The 17856-nt window shown below is 34.1% G+C and overlaps 1 protein-coding gene across 6 annotated transcripts in view; it reads right to left on the reverse strand.

The window, feature by feature from the left end:
- pros (prospero) overlaps positions 1 to 17856 on the reverse strand; it is a 161254-nt gene that overhangs the window by 47868 nt on the left and 95530 nt on the right. The window contains exon 1 of one of the 6 annotated variants that reach the window (XM_066393552.1): positions 9459 to 9572. The exons of 4 other annotated variants lie outside the window; for them this stretch is intronic. The gene's annotated coding sequence lies outside the window, so the exon portion shown is untranslated. Of the gene's footprint in view, positions 1 to 5259; positions 5514 to 9458; positions 9573 to 17856 lie in introns of those variants that run through there. One more of the 6 variants, XM_066393553.1, reaches the window with a different exon arrangement.

Genomic DNA, 17856 nt, shown 5'->3' on the forward strand with positions numbered 1-17856 from the left:
GGTTGACGATTGTTTGTAAACAATGGGGAATTGTTTAGAGATCCGTTAAGTGCAGCTCAGACATATCGCTACACCAAAGTTATAACACTATCAAAACCCATGGAAATTGCAGGGATCATTTAAGTTAACTATTTCCCTCATAGAGAAAAGCTGCAGTGCAATGTTGAGTGGGTTTTCAGTGAAAATTACTTCCTCTGGTGTTTCAATAATAATGCTTTATTGTTTGATATTCATAGTTACGATCCAATCTTGTAACAAATTGATGTTATCTTTAATTTAAGAGTTTAACTACCGTCGTTTCCGGACGAAACCGCATTAGAATTTGAGTTTGGCGCCTTTTCCCGCTAGACAATTTGGCACGACTACCGCAAATTCTGTTGGAATGATGTTGATATTCTGTCTCTTGTAACAATTTGAGGCGAGTCGACTTGGATCGCTTGACTAATCTGAAGTGACTTTAGGTGGTACGCAAAAACATTTTTTGTATCTTCGGTTTCTCTTGGGAAAGAACGTTAGAAATCGCAGAAATCTTGATATATTAACTGTTTTTATCATCTAGGTGTCACTTTTCAACCTTTTAATTTTGATTTTTTTTCTAGAGCCTAAAAAGAAAATCTGCCAACAAGACTTCATAATATTATCTATATATACTTTTATAAAAAAATTATTCTTACCACAGATACAAATTCTTGTAGTTTTTTTATTCCCTTGTTCCAAAAAAGTGTTTTTCAAACAGATTCCTAATCGATTTTATGATAAGTAAGTCTACAAAAGGAAAGACGTAACACTGTTACGTAACAGTAACAAGTACAGTAACAGTAACAGTAACACGTAACAAGGCAAGGGACCCATAAAGATGACATTTAATTTAAAATGTTTAAAATTTAGGGCGGGCGCAAAATTTACAGATTGGTATTTTCGTTGGGGCATAAAATGTTTGGCAAAATAAATGGCGTGTTGACAATAAAACACTTGACACACGAATGCAGGCTTAAAACTTTTTATAATTTCAATTAATAAAAGAAAACTTTAATTTACACGTAACACATTCCATTCTTCACTTTGTATATAATTTTATTATTTCGGTAAATTTTAATAATTTGCAGTAAAAAATATGTATTTGAATCTCACACAATCATCTACCCATATAATGCCAACTCGTAAAGCCATTTGCCTCACTGCGCGGAGCGACTTATTCAGCTGGAAGTTTTCCAGCTTTGTAAAAAATCAAAAAAAAAAAAAATGCGGGGGTGTTTAATCTGATGCCCAGTTTATTTTACGAGCGTATGTTTGATGAAGAGGAAAAGTGTAAGTATGTAATGACGCAATTTGTAACACAGAATTGTTGGAAGTTTGTGAACGGTGTAATATCTAAAAAGGAATAATGCTATTTGGCATCCAACGCACCTAGTTGGTCGGGCGATGCGTAAAAAATTTGAGTATTTAGGGAAAAAATGTTAATTTGACAACAGCGTCTGTACCATCAATTAAGTTTAAAATCCTCAATTAAGAGAAAAAACTGATGCAATAATTTCAATTAAATATGCAACATACAAACAAAATGTGAGAAATTAAGTCAACTATAAGAGTACGGACTTCTAGACAATATGGTGAAGGAAATTTATTTCGTTTGTTGACTAGGAGGGTCGTACCGGCTAACGCTTAACGATTATTTACGCATGGGCATCGCTCATTCACCATATATTCAAGAAAGAAAGTAATACAAAAGAAGGTACATTGAAAACTGTTCACTAATTATTATTTGATTGTTAAATGAAAATGGTTGGGAATTGCAGAAATTGATAAAACAGAGGTTAGCCAAAATAACTTTTATGAAAAGCGATAATTTTTTACTCTCCCTTTTTTTTTGACTGTGTTAATTACAAAAACCCTCACAAATAAATTATCAATAATCACCCCTTTGTGACGAACCCCGCGAAAAATATCGCTCTTTGCCCGAAAGCGATCCCAAATAAAAATCAATCCCTCTCCCGCCCCATCCGGAGGTTAATTATTAACAGGCATATCGGCTTCAATTGCATTAAAATTCACACATATTTGGCACTGACCTACGTTTTAGTACACACAACACATAATAACGTAACAAACACGGTAAACAGTCGATATTATATTAAATCGGCCATATTAAACGCCATCGTTGAGTGATATCGGCATTTTGGTAATAATTACTGTCGCCGCACATTTTTGAGGGCCCTAATTTAACCAAAGCCAATTAATTACCTGGTAGGGGTGTTAAAATGTTTGTCGAGGTTATTGTTTGGGATTACCAGCATTGGTGGAGTCAGGACAGCACTTACCAATCAGTGAGAACTTACTAAAGTGGCTTTCCAACGTAAATATGGGACGTTTCTGGGATGTTTGAATATTACATCAATATGTGTATTCTTGATGAAGCTGAATTTACATCGCGTTAAATTAACTTAAAAGTATGATTTATTGTGTGCTCACGTTAAAAACTTGATCTACCTTAAAACATGCAATTGTCACCCAAAGTGACCGATTTCATTCTGTAATTGCGCTCACTTTAGCTCTAGATTTCATAAATTCGTCAAAATTTGTACTCTGATTATCTTCCTCTAATAAGATATTAAGTTTGGAATTTTTTGCGTTTACGCAAATGTAGAGAGAATAAAATGATAAGAAAGGAAATTTGCGAGTAATAACAATTTGCATTCAAACTAGTAATATAGTTATTTTCTCCGCAATACTTGAGATTAAATTAACAATAATTTAAAGTGCGAACGTCAGCTGGCTAAATAATCTTGATTTATCTACAATATCGTGAAGAATTTTATCTACAATTACTCGTCAGGAAATGTATAATTTTGCGTAAGTAACGAGTGGGATTCTGCGAGACGTGCGAAGCCAGCTCTCGTAATATAATACGAAGGCACACTAAATATCATTTCTTAAGAAATTTCATACATAATAACGTGCTTTCATCATGTAGCTCGTTACGAAATGAAACCTATTTAATCATCGGTTTTTATTAAGAAAGCCGTCACTTCATTTGAAAGAATAATTATTAGGCTATTAAGGATAAAAAATTTAGATTCCCAGTTCGGCCCTGTCCATTTTTCTCCCTCTTACAAATCCATTCTTCTCCGATATTTCCAGTTTTATTGTACCCAAGGGACAACTCTTTAGAACTGGTTTGGTGAGTTGCTTGCGGCCCTTATTTGAGGGTGAAAGAAGGGTCATTCGGTTTTGAGGTGTAGACACGGGATAACGAAAGGTTTATTTGGGTCTATTGCATTTTAACATTTTAGTTTTTTTTCATTGCTTTTTCGCAGTTATGCTGTTGTTCGTGATTTTGTGCTTTATTATTAAAAGGGATGTAAGTCCATTTCTTTTTATTGTTGGGACGCCCTTTATTCTAGCTCGGTCAGTTTTTATTCTTAGTCAGCGGTAATTAGGTAGTTAATGTAGTGACAACCTGCTCTGAATACATTTCAAGTTTTTTGAGAGTGAAATTCGTTAAAATGACACTCGCATAAGTTCCTATCTATTTTTGTTCTACAAATCTCCCCAGCGGTGATATGGACCTCCAAAGGGCGCAGCCTGAAATCGGTTTTTCTTGATTAATTTCTGTCGTAGTACCAGATTCAAATTAATATCTGAACTTTTCTAGCAAAAGCTAATTTTTGTTTCTTGCGAAAATAGTTATTGTTTTGCCTTTATCATACTTTATTATATATTTTTTGTTTAAATTCAAGTTGCGCCCTTTATATGGAGCCATATCTGTAGGACGAAAATATATGGGAAATTGTTCTGTAGTGGTAATGTACTTTTAAAGATTCCAAGAAGTTCGAAATACGTTTGTGGAACACTTTGGATATACTTCTAGTTTCTTAGAATGTAGGCAATGATAGAAAAATTACGAGTGGAAAATATATGGTGGTTTCAAGGAGTATGTAGTAGTATGTAAGACATTATGTGTTATGGAACTTGAATTGCGCAATGTTATTAATCTATATTTTACTTTTTATGTACTTCAGAATATATATAGTTTACATATAAATTCATGACTTGTGTAAAACAAATTTTTGTTAAAACACTGATAAAAGACCTACTAATCATAAAATTCGCAAAGGAGACCAGCTAAAATATCAACTCATCGTAAAAGATTTTCGGTATGAGTACTTTTGCAACCATAATTATGACCATTTTCTGCTCCCAACCTTTAGATACAGCATTTAATTCATTTTTTTTTTAATTTAATACTTATCTCTATTAACGTCAAATATCGAGGAACCAGAAAAACAAAACTGAATTAGATACATATTATACTTTAATAAATAGTACAAAAGTAACCCAAACTCTTGTCTGAAAGTAAAAGAAACTAGATGTATTTTAAAATTTTTTAAAAATTCTCTGTTTCCGATATTGATAAATGTTAAATTATTTCCACAACTTACACACGGTTATAGTTTCGTTCAAATATACGTTATTTACTGATAATAACTATATCATGAAATAAAGAGACAAATTAACAAAAACTATAAACATAAAATAACATTATTGGTAAATATAAAATGGGTATGAATTTGCATAATATTAGTTGTTACAACTACCGTGACTTCCCCATCATGTGATTTATATTTTATTTCTACGTTATTTCCTCATCATAACTACCATTCCAAAATTAAATTATATGAATAAGTCTTCTGAAATGTTATACTCCTTTGAGAATATGTAGTCATTTTTATCAGAAATGAAATTTTTAGAAATTTTTATTCTCTGATGTCCTTATTAGGTTTTTTAACTTGTTAATGAAATGCCTATTTTATTAAAATTAACCAGATAATTAATTGAGAATTTTTGATGAAAAGTTTTAATTTGAAATAACGTCTATGCAGGAATTTTTCATCAATAAATAATATTGCAAAATATGGTTTAAAGCGATCAATGAATGTATACAATTAAAAAAAAACTATTTAAAAAATACGCTTAATTCTTTGTTATTTATCACCCGCTTGTGAACTGCCACAATTGATTGTTCTATTGCTAAACCTATTGCATTTATAAGCTTAGAAAAGAACAGTCGATGAGGAAACGCGTTTTAGTTTTAACTGCTTTTGTTAAGAATTCCGATGATTCAGATTTTGTGAAATAAAACCCAAAAAAATTATATGTAAAATAATTTTTAAAACATTTTGCCATGCACCTACAAAACTGAAACACAGCAAGAGCACCAAAAGAAAACTCCTAATAGGCCCATGCATCGCCGTCACCTACCGGAATCACCGTAAATCCATAACTAAAAAACAAAACAAAAAGGCGCGCACTTAAAGTCCCTTCAACTATTTAAGTCACTTAGAGTCCACATAACAACAGAACTCCGTATGATGAAGAGCAACTTCCGTCGGCCGGCCTGCAGCAACTCCAAGTCGAACTCCCGCTGGCGGACCAGAGCACTAGTTCCGTAACGTGCATGTCCTTACGGCACGAAGGATGTCGATGAAGTGAAGGCGCCGAACTAAGACGTCGGTTTAAGGCGCTAAGAAGGCGCCGCTGCAGGAGGACGCCTGCCGACGACTGACACAAGACGTCGCAGGGGGCGCAGCGCGCGCCGACGCCACCGTCTCTCCCCACCGAAGCGCGCGCGACACGCCCCCCATGTAGGGGAAACGATCCCCCCTCGCTAATTAAGTGATATTTTTAAGTAACTGCTAAGATTTTTAAGCGAGGACTCTCGGTTTCATTGTTTATTAACGTTCTTTTCGTTTTGTTTCGGCGCTTGCACATGTGGCGCACTTGTGGAGTCTATGCTGGACACGCTTTTTCCATATCCACTTCGATTATCTGGTTATAAATTAACGAGTAACATAATCTTTTTCGGTATGACTCACATTTTGTCTAATGTAATGCGTTCGCTTAATCTGACAATAATCGTCTCAACTGACCAATTTTACGTCATAACTTCTCTCGGTATGATTCGCGTTTCACTTTAATTTTCACTGGTCTTTAAAGAACTGAATGTTTCTATTACATTTCATTTCCTCTTCTAGAAATGTATTTTCCACTTAGTTTTGGACTATAATAGGAGTTAGCAACTTACTTCGAGTTCACACGAACAAGTAGATGTTATAATCTTGACAGGTATGACACACATTTGGTTTTTAACCCCATTTACCAAGACTTGCACTATTATACCAAAACTATTTTCTCTGCTTTATTTAATATCCATGATGCCCAGTGCGGTATTCAAATTCCGCAAATTATGGTTTTGGTTTGGTCAAAGGAAAATTTGCAAATATGTATAGCGAACCTCTCGGACTGGGATGATTTGTATATTTGAAAATATATTATATATTGTGTTTTTTTTAAGTTTTCAGGCGCAATTTTTTTAAATATTGTTATTGATTTTATATTTCTCCCTTTTTGTCTCTATCTCTCCCTCTCTCTCGCTCTTTCTCTCTCTCTTCCCCTCCCCCCTCTCATGACTTCTATTCTAGTGTTATTCTTCTTCTAAAAGTCCCTTCGAATTCATTTAGAAAACATCTTGGAATGCCGTAGTTAAAATTTGTGTTACACTTAGGAAATGATATTTCCAAATCTTAAAAATGTTGTTAAGCCACAAATCACATTAAAATAAATTAATCTATATTTTTAACGTTTTCAAAGATTGCACACAATCAAAAAACATACTTGGTTTTTATTTAAAAGTTAATTCATTTAAATTTATTTATGTGTTGAAATGAGAAATTTCTTTCTATTAATCTCATTGCTTTACAAAAATACAGAAGGTACTTTTACCTCATCAGAACAAAAAATCTATCCTCTTGTTGTTTTGCTTTGAGTCCGTTTCATTAAAAACATTTTTATTTTTTCGTTTTGCCGCCAGTGTGAAAAGATGTACGGTGAATGTGGTGCTCAAGATAGGGATCTCCAACATTAGGATCTCGCAAACGGTAACGGAAAGAGATGCGTGGTTGTTCAAACCAGAAAAACGTTGCCCAATTTTGAGGCTAATAAAAAGATGCTTCGATATTTCTAGACTACCCCAGAAAGACCGGATGTTACGGTTTTCGTTTTTTCTAAATAATGGAAAACTACTAATCGCAGAAAAATGGAAGTCAGACATTATAAAGACAGATTTTCTATCAGGAATCAAAATCCGTTGCCCGATTTTACATATCGTTGAGAACTCAAGAGTTAAAGGAGACTTTTTTAATTTATGGTCGCCGTTTTGAATTTTCACATTTTCAGTTAATTTTTGCTTTTAGACTTTAAGCAATTTTTATAAGAAAAAGTTTGTAATAGGCGCAATCTAAAAAACTAAAAACTTTAAACAAAACGTATGGCGAGCTTTAGACATCCTTATCTTCGATGTACTGTATATACTTCAGACCATTTGCATATTGACTAATTTATTCCTAAAATGACCTGTAATTTGTGTTGAAAGATCTTTGATTCAGATGCGGTTGTATAATTTAACTCAATCTTTCGTAAATTGTTTGCACGAATTCATAATGAAATAAAACTTGCAAGAAAGTTGAGAGTGACGAAAAAAGAAGAAAATGTAATGAGGCGTATACTTGATGGCTAAGTGCATATGAAGATATTGAAAAACAGGGATATTTCTAATTATGAAATATATTACATGAGTTTAAAAATTATCAGGAACAATACTAAATTGTTTTAAAAGTGTTAGCTTTGTTTTAAAATTTATACAATAACTTAATTTGAAATTCGTAAAGAATTAACCGTGAACTTATATTGCCATGCAATAACCTATTAATCTGATAATTTTTTTGTTCATACACAAATTTTATACTAAAAATTAGAAAAAGTGACACGTAAATCCAAAAATCCTTTCCGTTATCAGATAAAAACGTCTAGAACGCGATAATTCTTATTGTCAATTCCAGTGCAAAGGCGTTGTTGGATATGGACTGATGTTCAACAAAGGACTAAATAATACATTTTGGGCCAATTTAAATATTTATCAGTGATGTAAATACTCACATGAAAACATAACACAAGTCTATTTAAATTAAGTAACTTCTTTGATAAAAAATAAACTATATAACGATTACAACCAGTTGAATGTTACTGAATCTTTCTAATTTTTCTTTTCAAGTTTTATAATATTTTAGAGCATTATGGGAAAAAAGAGATATTATTCTCACAAATATGGCTGATACTTATTCGCAGCATTTCCAGGAACAACACCAACAACACCATCTTCTACATCAGCGGTAAGAGAAGCATTTTAACTATTCACATTAAATCAAGTATCAAGTTTCAAACACAAACACCAAGGGGAAAATGCGCATCATAAAGTTTTCTGCTAAGATCTGAGTATCTCTGCTACTTTTATTTTTAGGTAACTGATATGAATTCTAACACTAACTCCTATATCAGTTTATTTCACATTACTGTTCTCCGCATTAAATAATAATAATTAAAAAAAAATCTCTCACTGAACTCAGATCCAGCATTAAAACGGCGTCTACTGATCCATGGCTCACCATGATTATGGGTCTCAGCACATAAAGCTTATTCAACTTTTTTTAGCTATCGGGAGGTCAGACATGAAAACAATGGAATAATGGAAACGACGCTTTGTACAGGGATGGCTCGAAGTTAACGAGTTTGTCCGGGTAGAGGGAGAGAAAGACCGACTGAAAATCCTGATGGTGGTTTGTTTTGTTTGTTTTTTGTTTTTGTATACGACGCAATTCCATTGGAAATGACCGGAGGAGGTAAATTGGAAAAGATTTTTTAATAGTTTAAATTTTATAATGTCACGTGCACTTCGAATTATGTATTGAAGTCATAATGCCTCTATCTAATACGTTTTTTATAATAATTGAAAAATATTTGCAGCGACAACAGTATAAAGTTTGAAATAAGATCTCAGATCGATGAAGGATGCGAGTTTTATAATTTTGACATACAGTACTATCTTTGTATTGCGCCCAATAAAAAATAATGGGTTAGTGGTATTAATGCATAGTGGATCGGATCACCCAAATCTAAGACAGTATGAACGCAACAAAAAGGTAAAAAAAAGTCAGCATATCTGTGCGCTCAAGTCTAAGGAAACTTTGTTAGAACGCAAAAAGAATTGGAAAAACAAAAAAAAAATCTGTCCAGCTAACTACTTTTTATCCCAGCGTATTTGAATCCAGACCCCGGGATCGGAATCCCCCACCGGACTTCAATAATGCACCCTTTCAACCCTTCCGCATGCATTTCTACGCTTCAGCGGTGGAAGTCCGAGCCAAACACGAGGGACGACTATTTAAAGATTTTACTTCTTAACATGCTGCTACTCATCCTTCACTATTTTCCCACTTTTGTTCTTTGCCGGCCACTGTCCACCTAGCACTTGTCACACAATTCGCTTTTTTTTTCACTGCACTCCTCGAGCGGCCCAACAAAATTGCTATGCACAAAAAAAGCAGTAAGCTTTTCAGCCCACTTACCTTGTAAATTTTTCCTTAATTTTTTTTTGTTGTAGTAGTAACCAAAAAAACCGAAACTAAAAAAAGACGCGCACACTTACTACATAGGAATGATAACACTTGGGATACATGGCAATGAATGTCCGTCTTGTGGGATACTATCAGGCCGCGTCAAGGAGTGGGGAGACGCATGAGCAGCGTCGCGACGCCGAAGGATGCCGGACGGTGGTGCCCCCATCGTCCTTCGGCAGACTTTCGAACTTTCGACGCAGTTTTTTTGCACGCACGAGGCGGCAGCAGGAGGAAAAGTGGTTTGAGTTGGGGTCGGACAGGAGTTGGGTGCGTTTCGGGGGTGTTCGCTCTTGCGTCCGGACCCGTTATCTGCTGCTTTAATTTTATGGATATGTTTAATTTCGGAGGGTTTTTTCGGGGTTTCAGGGGAAAGATGTTGGTGGCATTTTTTTTTGTTTTTGTTTATTAGGAGGGTGTTTTCTCGGGTTTGGGGATGGGTGGCTGGTGGTGGCGTTGAAGGAGGAATGAGGGTTTACAAGATATGCCAACAGCACCCCATTCTCATGCTTGCAATTAAAAATAAGGCTTTCGAGTTATCAGAGATAGAGTATCGGTTAAATCTTTTTTGAAAGAAAGTTATGATAAAAATTAAAGTACTTTCCAGGTCACTTTCTTAAACACTTCAATATTTTTCGACTCATCCTGTGGTTTATTATTTAAATACGATCCGGAATTTTTTATTCACTGTTTCGAATGAGCCTTTAATTGTAAAAATTAACAATTTGCGACTTAAAATATTATTTTCCGATATTTACGCTATAAAAGCAATAATTAGATTTATTTCCTACATTGTCGTAAACTAGATATTTCAAAATTTGCTAAGTATTACATTTCGTAGTTTACGTTTTCGTATCTACAACTACAACATATCTACCGTTCAAATAGTTTATTCAATCCTTAGTATTCTTGAAAATCATTATTTTACCAACCACTTTAGATTTGCGATTTCAAAGGATTATTTGATTGTAAGAGGACGCCTTGACTATGGATGCTATTTTCCGGAAAATTTAATGGATAACCCATTACCTACTGACCCAGTGAGACAATAAAGGTACAAAGTGTTACTTACTTGAGCTGGTACTTTTATGTGAAAAACTGCATCGATATAGAATTTTAAATTGAAAAAAGGAGATTGACAAAAAAGGTGTAAAAAAAAACCTCAGGACAAAAGTGTAGGGAATAAAAGTGTAAGAAAATAATAACAACATATTAATTTGAGTTCGGATGTTGCTCCGGTATCGCAACTGTTGATATTAAGAATAGATTCTAGTCCACTGAGCACAGTTTCGCTCGCAACCAATAAGAGAAGGGCCAGCGACTATATAAGCGAACAGTTTTAGAATTAATCACAGTTCCACGCAATCATGAGTAAAGATGGGAGTGCTCGAAACGGCATGTAAAAAACTCAATAAGAGCCCTGGAAGTATAATAACCCCTCCTTTAACCTTCAATAACTTAAACGGATATTTAAATTTGAATTGTCGTATTACGTTATTAGTATCAGTGACATTAAACATTCCTACGAATTCTAACAAACTCAGTATTATTGAGATAAATTTGGCGACATAAATTACAACTACACGAACCATTGTTGTACCTGGTCCCGTTTGTTAACTCAATTGCATGAAGATACTTGCTTCCATTTCTCGACTATTTTGAAACCCATTCTATAATGGGTTTCAATTTATTCCCCATATTAATCGTGCTAATTTCTTTATTACAAACGCATCATTCTTGTTGGTAATAAAACCAGACTGCTAGTGATATTCATGTGGATTATAAAATAATTAAAAAGACGTGTGCATCATACTCTATAAGATTATACGACAGTTTTATAGATATTTTGTTTTTTTTTTAAATTATTGCTTGGCAGTAAAGCATGGAATCGGCTCAATACAGAAAGAATTTTTCGTCATTGTCTGGAGCACTATGCTCAAACTTGAATCTCCGAGATTTCATTTCTTTCATCGCCTCAAATCGACGAACATAATTTCTCCACTTGGTCAGACAATTTCCCTATAAATGACCATTTCCAGAGGCGGCACCCATGAATTTCGGTAAACCGCATTTGCGATAAATCCACTTGTTTATTACCTACTACCAATTAAAGGAACGAATCGTGCACATGTTCGTTGTTTCCTCTGCGTAGACAATGTAGACAATCAGAGACACAATAGTTTATATGAACTGGAGGGCATCTAACGAAATTGTTTTTTCTGCATTTACTGAAGGAATTATACTGGCTCATGATTCTTATTGCAAAAGTATCCGAAAATTTTTCACCAGCATGTAGTTATTTTCTAGTTTGAAGGGTTTCAGTATTTCATTTTTAATGACGTGTGAATGCCGAAACAAAAACTCGTCCTTTTTGTGGTAACTTGATACTATAGGTCTTTTAGCCCTATTGATCGGGAAAAATGGCCGACAGTTTTAGTCGAGTACGAAAAATGTGCCTATTTTGATTTGGAAATTTTATACATTCGTTCTACGTGTCCGGGTATCGACCGGGCGTTGCATTGCAAAATGATGGATGCACATCCCTCATCTGCATGGACCCTTGTTGCAGTTTGTGTTTTGTGTATCGGCAAATATTAAACAAAAATTCCGCCTCTTTTTTTCTGGGTCTGGCTGTCGGGGGGTTTAATCCTTGGGGCACAGCAGAGCATTATTAAGCTTCTGTACGCGTTTGTGTTATTTTTTTTCGTGGGGAGACTGCCCCCATTCATAATTAATTTGTGAAAATGTTGTATCAAGGGTTGTGAGTTGTTTCTTTTCCTATCTTTTATATTACATCAAGCATCCTATTATTTTAGTAAGTATATTATTTCATTTTTCAGTTTTGGGACTTAAAGGAAAGCGGCGAAAGGTCTAAATATCATTACTGAAAACCGAGACTCAACACACAAATAAAATCTTTTTCTTTAGAAATAAAGTAAATAAAAAATAATAGCTTTGTCTGAAATCTCATTGAATCTTAATTTAAATTAAATTTAAAAAAATTGGAACCAATAAAACGACTAGGATTTGAATTTCGAAAAAGAATTATTTAAATCCCACGAACAGGATGAAAGTGTTACCTTGAAAATTTTATGAACGTGATCGTAAGGGGAGGCCCTTCATTGGTAAGGAGGGTTCGAGCATTTTCGAGCAATATTCGAACATTATCTGGGGTACACACGAATAATATTGAGGTACAGGTTAAGTAGTCTGCTAGCCTTTGTTTGAGTCAAGGCTTGTGATCTGAAATATTTTTGTATCTTAAATATTGTTTTATTTTTGATTGGAGTAAAAAAAATATTTAACAATAATCAGGAAATCAGGTCGGTTTTATAAAAACGGTGAAACTCACGGAAACGATTAAATAATTTTTAAATAGAAATAAACAAGGACACACCTCTTCATTTGCATGTTAAGCACATGGCAAAAGTGTTTTTACCCGGTACACATAAATTTCCTATAACTGTTGACCGTACGCTTAAATCCTGCCAATTGATAAATTGGATATACGTTTAATGGAGGAATGCAGGGTTATCTTCAAAAAAACTTCATTTCTTAAAAAGATTTACATATGTACAGGGTGGTTTCTCATATTTAGACTGTTTCTGAATTCATTACCTACCAAAGATGGGGAATTTATCTTTATATTGAAATGTTATAGTACTACGGCTAAATCGCTGGAAAATATTATTAAATGACATAAAAAAAAATAGCAAAAGCAGCTAAAAAATTGTTAAAAAAAAAAGTTAGTAAACGTGAAATGAAACACCCTATATATTTTTACACTTTTTGAGAAATCTTTTTCTCTCCTTCAAAATTTTATGTGACATGTTGACATTTGATTCAACAATTTTCGAATTATTTGCATTATTTATGGATTATGATTTTATCATTTAATTGGAGGAAAAACTGAATATCAGTTAGTATGATTACGTGTTTTAAATACTATCTATATTCACGCTTTATAAATAATGCAAATATTTCGAAAACGTTTAATCATTTAATCGGTAGAGTAACTGAATCACAGTTACCATGATTACGTGCAATTAAAATGCACAATTCGTAAATGCCAAATAATTTGAAAACTAAACCAAATGTCAACATATTTCACCAAAGACAACAAATATTGGTTACACCCTGTAACTTTTTTACATTTTTTTAACTTAAAACTTTGATTACTTATTTAATATTACGAATTTATTTGAATAATTTTGAATATTGTTATGTCCGGTACAATCGGAGGTTATCCTATTTCCTAATTTTTTATTTGAACATCCTGTATTTTTTTAAAATTTTTAAATTAATCAAGCAATTTTCTCTACTACAGGATGATTTTGGAAATATTTTAAAGGATTTAAGTATTTCTTGTTTCAATCAAAAATGTCGAATTACAAACCAATTATTTCCTTAAATCGCTATTGCTTTCAATTCCAATTTTGGTAAAAGTAGTAAATCTCAATATTTTTGTTCATTTTTTCTTCACTAGATACTTCCACCTAAATTTTCGAAAGTTAATTATTTCGGAGCACTACTGTAGCGAGGGGCTACCTCTCTAAAATTTTTAATGAAAACTTGCAATTTAGAAAATGAAAGGTTAACTCCCTAAATAAATCTTAAAACAAGTTACATATCGGCGTTGATATGTTACAGCATTTTGAATCTGCTTTAAAAGATTGGAAAAAATTAGTTTTTCTTAAATAGTACGTTTGAAAGTTTCTGCTTAAAAGATGATTCTGTAGAAGTACGGGTTGTGGATAGTTTTAATAAACTAAAATTGGAAAAAATGCAATTCCATGGTATCCACAAGGAAAAAACATTTACATCTTGAATGTTGGGTAAAATTTTGTAATGCATTTAGATATTCTTATATGATTTTTTTTTTCGATTTTTATGTTTTCACAATCTATGGTGTGGATAGAAAATGTCGTTTGAATGAATAACCCAAGAGAAAAAAAAACAGAACTTTTTACTGGACCTTGAACCAATCTCCCTTCACCGTTGCGGACTCGTAGATGATTTCCCGTATTTATAAAAACTTTCACAGGCAGTCTACAGATTAAAACCCACATAACCACTCTCTATACACACAAATATACATTCCATTTTTGCATGGCAAATGACAGCATTATCCCTCCGACAAAAAAGCCATTCGCTTATCGGACTTTCGGCCACGGGGGTCCGTCCCTGTATTGATTTCCGCCCGAAACAGCGGGCCGGCGGCAACAAGTGGCCCCGCGCGCTACTGAAAAAAAAATAAAAAAGAAACGCGCGGGCATCTTTTTTTTTGTTTTTTAGGTTTTTTTTATTGGCGATCAACAATGACACCTATTAATACTTTTTCAGTGTTTCGGATTGCGGTTGTTCATTGAGAGCGGCCGTAAAATCGGGCTTTTTGTATTAATTATGTAGAAAATATTATTATGGTTTATTGGGAATCGATTTCGGGCCGCGTGTCCGGTTTTGTGTTATTTATTTTTATACGCTTATAATGTGTTTTTTATGCGGGTCGAGTGAATTTATTTATTGGCGGGTAGTTTACGTGTTAGCGGCTTTTTATGTCTGCATGGCAATTGGATAATTTGTGGCTCAATTGAATACAAAACATTTTAAATAGGTCCCGTCAAATGTTAATAGAGCTGAGGTAAAATCGTGAAGACGGTAGATAAAAAAGGAAATGTAAAGAGGTTAAACATAGTCACTTACCGTAAAGAATTCCAAAATATTCTAATCAAATAACTACACAAATAAAAATATTGCAAGACTTTTATATAATATTAAAATAAGGAACTTTGCTTTATATGAATTATTGCAACTTCATGATCACATTAAACGAACTTAAAGTAAAAAGAAAACACAAGAAACAATTTATTTGCACATAATCAGCCTTTTAAAACTATTAAAGAAAAACACACGCCTTCGAATTCCATAAGGAACTAATTCAAACTTCAAAGAAAACTTAACGATAATTTCAAGAAACCCCCACTCCCACCTCAATTTAACGAACTTCTTTGAAATACCGACCATATGCCACATCGCGGACAATAAATCCACGCTTGAGATCACAGTGTGCTCTGGGGTGAATTATCCCTCGGCTGTTACCAGGGTTATTAGAAAACTACATGCTCACAAAATTTGACATAAATATTGCAAAAAATGGTACATCGTGCAGGAAATTCAGTATTAAGCTACAAATGCAATAAACAGCTGAACGAAACAATTCAGAAATTATTTAATTAAACATCAGAAATTTCCTTCTTTATATTTTAGATCGACCTGGTATACCAAGACGTCCTTTTGTAAGAAGTAGAGTTATGGAATTAGCGATGCGGATCTGTCTTGAAGAGGGTACCACCACGTGAAGAAGTACTTGGCATATGAGAGATAAGGGCACGCGACCGTTAGTGATGTTCTTCTTGGGTGACTTTAGCTTGTGCCTACCATGGTTCAGTGATGTTAAATGTTAAGGATTTTAATTCCATTTGCATTTGCGATATGCTAAAGAATGATGTCTGTTAAGCTTAGGACATGATATTAATGGTATTTAATACTTTTACAAGTCTTTCGTGTAACACTCTTGTTTGAAGCTGATTTAAGTTTTACATAAGTCTATTTATGTCATGTGACCAATTTGTATAATTGAGAAATGTGGATTTTCTTGTTTGTATTATGATCCATTTTAACGAATCTCCAAAGTCTCCGATACTACTTTTCCAGATAACCCTATATCACCAATCGTTCAACCTGTAGGATTACTTCCAAAGAACAGACTGGTAGAAGTAACTTCCGTACTAGAACTACATAAATTGTTCTGGATTCTGTTAACAAGTAACAGGTTCAGACACGCGTCGATGGATTAAATTCCATATTTGGCACATTTGTTGTATTCCATGATTTAATAGTAGTCCATGTCGCATGTTTTTCTATTGATGGGTAAGTAGAACATGCGACATGGTGTGCAAGTGGGATCGAGGGTGGAATGGTCAAAATAAGAAGGTCAGCTATCATATGCAGCTACTCACCCTTCATTGGTAATTTCATCGTGTGAGCTGCTGTACTATACAAATTATCGCACGTCGAGATAGTATCGTACGAGTGTAAGGTCATTGATAGCCATTCGAATTTATATTTTAATTTCTCTATGAAAGCAATCTGGCGGTCATTTGAATTTGTAAATTTGCACCCCACATACACACACCTAAGGTAATTTCTTGGTATAAACAGTTTAAATTCGTACATTTCTTTTTTAGACCACTAAATTTGATATAATTAACAAAAAAGGTACAAAACCAAACCGTGCCCACACTCAAACAATATTATACTAATCAACGCACGATTAATTTATTTTTATTAGCCACATGTTGATATCCAAGAATTTTTTCTATCCTACTCACTGTACTCGCTCCAGCACATTAGTTTTCATTAGAATTCACCCTTGGACAGGCCAGAGTAATTAAGTGTAAAGCAAGGAAGGCAGGTGGGTGGACATCGGTCGGTCGACGACGGGAAATTGCAGGAGTGTGCCCTATTAACCAGGGGCGCCTCCTATGTTTTCTTTAACACATTCAAAATGTATAATCAAGACCCACTTATAAGAACTAATATAAATGCCTTCCTATTGAACTCAGTTGACCTGGGCTACTTCAGCCTACTTGAGTCGCAGACTTAAACCCTATTGAATCATGTAATAAATTAGTTAATTTTTGTACTTCTACGACACTGGTGATTATATAGTAACTACTATTTCGGAGTGCGTAACGAATCTTTCTCTGGCCTTGTCAGCCTTAAAGTTGGAATGTATAGGTGACATGTAAGGGTTGAAGTGTATGGATACGTGTGCACGGGAGACAGTTCGATAAGTAATTGCGCGTCCTACATGTTATTCCCTTGTTTCCGCCACCCCCCAAAAAAGAAAAAATGCTAATATACATCGGTGGTGGTAATTATCTACACCTATCTAGGACAAAACCACTATAGAATAGAAAAGTTGGTCTCAGAGGAATCTTCGTCACATGCAAAGTGTTACTTTCAGCCTACGTGTGCCCTGGGGATATTTCTTTAGTGATTAATAATAAACTCTGTTCGGGGAAAAAGTGGGAAGAGTAAACAAAAAAATCATTTATATCTCATCATAATAATGTTTTAAATACTAAGTGGTCCTTAGAACGCTACCACAAGAGATTTCTATGTAAACTAAACTAAATGCTCTAGGGCAAGTGCACCCTACAGCTTGACTAGATAGTTTTGGAGATACGTTAAGTTTAACATCCAAAACCCACTCATCTAGAAGCTCTAATACGAACCTACTGCACTCACCCTGTATCAGGTGAACCTTGCACTAACACATAAAACG

The sequence above is a fragment of the Euwallacea similis genome, chromosome 9, assembly GCF_039881205.1.
Source record: "Euwallacea similis isolate ESF13 chromosome 9, ESF131.1, whole genome shotgun sequence".
NCBI lineage: Eukaryota > Metazoa > Arthropoda > Insecta > Coleoptera > Curculionidae > Euwallacea > Euwallacea similis.